The 5,652-nt window shown below is 37.8% G+C and overlaps 1 pseudogene; it reads left to right on the top strand.

The window, feature by feature from the left end:
- Positions 1 to 1,836: 1,836 nt before the first annotated feature.
- On the top strand, positions 1,837 to 1,928 carry LOC115513262 (annotated as a pseudogene).
- The last annotated feature ends 3,724 nt before the right edge of the window (positions 1,929 to 5,652 follow it).

Below are 5,652 nucleotides of genomic sequence, written 5' to 3' on the forward strand. Positions count from 1 at the left end.
GTGCCTTTCTAAAGCAATATCTCAGATGGCACAACTAGTGACTGATTTTCCTTTTATCTATCCCCTCTTCACCCTGCACAATGATCCCATTAACTGTATGTATCCTTACAAAACTCACCTCCCTGGTTGCTTTGTCTCTCAAGTCCTTGTTTTCTCCCTAATCCATTTGTTGCTGTTCTATCTTCATTGGCTTCTCTTGTAGGTTTTATCCCAAAAGGAGCATCTTCTTCCTGTGGGCCTGACCTTGGTCATCCCATAGTCACCTTGTGTGTGAGTGAAACACCAACCAAATTTCAAACCCCAACCCATCTGCTTTCCCCCATCCTTGATTCTCATTCTCAGCTATTTCTTTTTTTTATTTAAAAAAAATTTTTTTTTTAACGTTTATTTATTTTTGAGACAGAGAGAGACAGAGCATGAATGGGGGAGGGTCAGAGAGAGGGAGACACAGAATCTGAAACAGGCTCCAGGCTCTGAGCCATCAGCACAGAGCCCGACGCGGGGCTCGAACTCATGGACCGCGAGATCATGACCTGAGCCGAAGTCGGCCGCTTAACCGACTGAGCCACCCAGGCGCCCCTCATTCTCAGCTATTTCTAATTATAAATCTTAAAATCATCTGGAACTGAACATATCCCAAATGAAGCTCCACATTTGATTCTCCCTCCCATTCTAGCACATTCTACCACAGAGTCAAGAAGACCCAAATCTTTATGATCATGATTGAGGTCTTGCTCTTGAAACCTCTACACCCAAAGGTTGGATGACTCTATTCGGGTTATCTCTCTTTGCTCCTGCTTCATCTATACTATCTCCTTTGTTCTCTTGGGTTCATAAAACCTGTTGAAAACTCTACTATGATAATTTTTAAATTAATCCATCAAATTTGAGATTTTTATTCTTAAATTTCTAAATCTACTATCCATACTCTAGCATTTTTATTTGAGCCCTAACCTTTTTTTTTTTTCTTTTCCAACATTTATTTATTTTTGGGACAGAGAGAGACAGAGCATGAACAGGGGAGGGGCAGAGAGTGAGGGAGACACAGAATCGGAAGCAGGCTCTAGGCTCCGAGCCATCAGCCCAGAGCCTGACGCGGGGCTCGAACTCCCGGACCGCGAGATCCTGACCTGGCTGAAGTCGGACGCTTAACCGACTGTGCCACCCAGGCGCCCCGTGAGCCCTAACTTCTTGACTTAACTCTAAGGTTTGGCTCTCTAATTATTTTTTAATTTACAATAAAAATAATTTCAAATATGCAGTCTTATTTGCATTTAAAATTGATGTGAGGGGCACCTGGGTAGCTTAGTTGGTTAAGAGTCTGACTTCGGGGGCGCCTGGGTGGCGCAGTCGGTTAAGCGTCCGACTTCAGCCAGGTCACGATCTCGCGGTCCGTGAGTTCGAGCCCCGCGTCAGGCTCTGGGCTGATGGCTCGGAGCCTGGAGCCTGCTTCCGATTCTGTGTCTCCCTCTCTCTCTGCCCCTCCCCCGTTCATGCTCTGTCTCTCTCTGTCCCAAAAATAAATAAACGTTGAAAAAAAAAATTAAAAAAAAAAAAAAAGAGTCTGACTTCGGCTCAGGTCAAGATCTCACGGTTCATGGGTTTGAGCCCTGCATTGGGCTCTATCCTGACAGCTTGGAGCCTGGAGCCTGCTTCAGATCGGATTCTGTGTCTCCCTCTCTCTCTGCCCCTCCCCTGCTCACGCTCTGTCTCTCTGTGTCTCTCAAAAATAAGTAAACATTTTTAAAATTTTAATTAAAATTGATGTGAAAAAAACAATTTTTTAATGCTTGTATTTTATTATAAAAACAAAAACAGTTTTAGATTTGAAAAAGAAAGACTATACTTTCGGGAATCATTTCTATAGTTTGTTACTAGATTTGAAAAAGAGCAAGGGCTGAAACAACTATTTTATTTATGTACATAGATGAAATAAAAAATAAGTGCTATTTATTTTAGCCAATTGATATTTGTCCTATGAGCTTTGAATGTTTTTATAATGTCTTTATGTACAATGTAAACTCCACGAAAGTAAGTGCTTTATCTCCAGCATCTACCTAAGTGCCAGGCATTTAGTAGACACTCAATAAATATTTGCTTCCTCAATAATTATAAATTTCAACAGCTATGAGTGGAATTAAAGTGTACAGTAATTTTCCCTTCTATTTCTCCATGTACTTAGTTTCTATTACCACTTTGGCAATTTCTTTTGTATTTTATCGGAAGTATTATAAGCCCAACTAAGTATGTGTCCATTTACGTAGATAGGCAGATATATGTGTGTTTGTGTTTGTGTTTGTGTGTGTGTGTGTATACACACTATAACCATCCTTTTTCTTGTCTCAAATGGGAACGATCTATACACATTTCCGTTATCTTACCTTTTGTATTTAAATATTTTGGTGGTCATTCATATTAATTTTTGGAAAACTCTCTTCTTTATAAAGATGACATAGTATTCCTAGAATTAACACATACTCAATTTATTCGGCCAGCCTGTTATTGGGGGCATTTAGACTACCAGGGTTTTGTGATTTTTAAACAATGTTGCAATAAATATTCTTGCATGGATATCATTACTCATATGTGTGAGTATCTGGAGGATAAAGTCTTAGAATTGGAATTTCTGGATCAGAGTAAATGCATTTAAAATGCTAATCATCTGTGTACCTGGGTGGCTCTGTCAGTTAAGTGTCCAACTCTTGATTTTGGCTCAGGGCTTGTTCCCATGCTTTCGTGGATTCAAGCCCTGCATCAGGCTCTGTGCTGACAGTGCAGAGCCTGCTTGGGATTCTCTCTCTCCCTCTCTCTTCCCCTCCCCTGCTTGCTCGCTCTCTCTCTCTCTCCCTCTCTCTCTCTCTCAAAATAAATAAACATTTTTAAAAAATAAAAAAGGGCGGCTGGGTGGCTCAGTTAGTTACGTGTCCTACTTCAGCTCAGATCATAATCTCATGGTTCATGGGTTCAGGCCCCGCATGGGGCTCTTTGCTGTCAGCACAGAGCCTGCTTCAGATCCTCTATCCCCACCTCTCTCTACCCCTCCCCAATTCATGTTCTGTCTCTGTCTCTCAAAAATAAATAAATGTTTAAAAAATTATTAAAAAATAAAAATAAATAAATAATATCCTAATGTTTATTGGCAAATTTCCTTCTGTAGACATACCAATTTATACTTCCAACAAAGTATAAGAGCACCATTTTCCTTCATAGTGGCCAAAACAAGACCATGATTTTTTTTTGTTGTTTCTTTTCTTCTTTTCATGTTTTCATCATTTGAGTATTTCTTTTTTTGAAGATTTTTTAAATGTTTTTTATTTATTTTGAGAGAGACAGAGAGAGGGATTGAGAGAGAGTGAGTGGGGGAGGGGCAGAGAGAGGGAGGGAGAATCCCAAGCAGGCTCTGCACCATCAGCTCAGAACCCAATGAGGGGTTCAATCCCATGAGCCCATGAGACCACGACCTGAGCTGAAATCAAGAGTTGGATGCTTAACAGACTGAGCCACCCTGAGTATTTCCTTTTTTATTTTAATTCCAGTGTAGTTAACATACAGTGTTATACTTATTTCAGATGTACGATATAGTGATTCAACAATTCTATGTGTGACTCACTGCTTGTCATGATAAGTGTGTTCTTAATGTCCATCACCTATTTCACTCATCCCCTACCCACCTTTCCTCCAGTAACCACTAGTTTGTTCTCTATAGTCAAGAGTCTGATTTTTGGTTTCTTTCTTCTTTTATCCCTTTCTTTGTTTTGTTTATTAAATTTCACATATGAGTGAAATCATATGGTATTTGTCTTTCTCTTACTGACTTATTTCACTTAGCATTACACTCTAGATTCGTCCGTGTTGTTGCAAATACCAAGATTTTGTTTCTTTTTTATGGCTAAATGATATAAATTTGTTAAGATAATTTTCTTCTTTTTCCTGATACCAGAATAAAATTATATTATGCCCAAGCTCAAAAAAGAAAAAGAAAAAAGAAATGTAAATGAAATAAATATGTCTTATTAATTATCCTCATATTTTAAAAACATTTGTATTGCCATTTCTATGAATTTCCAGGAGCAGTATACACCATCAACTTATTTTCACTATTTTCTATTCTATTATAATTTCAGTCATTACCTTTTTCTCACTTTCCCACCTTCTTGGCTTTGCATTTACAATCCTCTCTTCCTAAAATACCTTTTACCAGCATTTCCTTATACCTTAAATCAGAATCTTAATGCTGTATGCATAGAATATCTCCAGGTTGTGGTGCCCTGGAGAAACTGGTACCATATTATTTCTGGGTAGACAAACTGGGAGAACAGAAACAGAGATTAGATTTACTTGTCATTGCAACCATGTCGGTACTTTTGAGTTTTATACAAAGCGTATACATAACCTATATGCCAGAAAATACAAGCATTAACACACACCTGTTAATAATTCACACCTTGTTTTTTAAGGTATAGCTTGAGTGTAATTTTGAACTGAATGTTATTTATCTTTACTACTATTAACACTCATGAAAATTAACTATATACTCATAATATATTCTTTGAATTCTGCCAACACTCTAGCACATTCCTTAATCAATGTAGGTACTCAAAAGCTGTTTAATTCATTTAGCAAACCTTTACTGAGCTGCTGTTCTGGGAAAGTATCTTGGTAATCACTGGCAACAGGATTTACAGTCACAATTCCTGCCCTTAGAGATCCCAGTTAATGATGAAGATAAACACAGAGATAAATAACTTTCATAGGTGCAATTGAGACATGCATAGAAAGAAAATAATAAACATGAAGCGATTATCTATCTCAGCAATTTCCAAAGACTGAGTCAAATAGCCCCTTCTCATGATGATTTTAGTTGGTCACCAAAAACATTTTTTTATTAGATAATGATTTATTGCAAAAAATATATCACAAAAACTAATAATTTGTGGAGATTAATTTGGTATGAGGTTAAAACAGACAGTTAATTTTAAGAAGTCAGTCACAGTAAAGAAAAATTAAGTAAATAAGAGTTTTGAGAGAGCAAAGCTCTTGGAACACTAGTGAGGCAGAGATAAGGATAACTGATGTTTGGCAACTATTGACCAATCAGATGTCAACCAGAAACATGCTGCACTGGTAATGATATCATAATTAAATTTGGAATATCTTCCCGTTTTTGAGGGTTTACTCTGGATCCAGGTTTATGTGCTTTAGAGTATCAATAGTCACAATATCCCAAAGACATGTATTTTCTTGAGGAAACAGAGACTAAGAGAAGTGAATTAAATGGTGCACACAAGTAAAAGTGTATTCTTTAATTTCAGTACAACTGTACCAAGTAGGTGGCTAGTATTGGAGGAGATGATAGCTAATTTTACTCATCTCATAAATCTTGGATTTGAATGGGGAAAAAAATCCTAGGTTAATAAATACCATTTATGAGAGATGCTATGAAAGGGGATTATGAGCACTTATGGCAGAACAATTAGGGGTGGGAGGTAAGGGTAGAGAAGACTTCCTTCTGAAGGTGATGTTAAATTTGGCTCTCACGAATAAAATAGGAGTTCCTGGGCATGGCACAAAGAAAACTTCAAGGGAAGTTCCTAAGGAAGGACATTAAAGAAGTCTAGTGTGGCTGGGTATAAAGAATTCCCCACAGTGATG

The sequence above is a fragment of the Lynx canadensis genome, chromosome B1 (genome assembly GCF_007474595.2).
Source record: "Lynx canadensis isolate LIC74 chromosome B1, mLynCan4.pri.v2, whole genome shotgun sequence".
NCBI lineage: Eukaryota > Metazoa > Chordata > Mammalia > Carnivora > Felidae > Lynx > Lynx canadensis.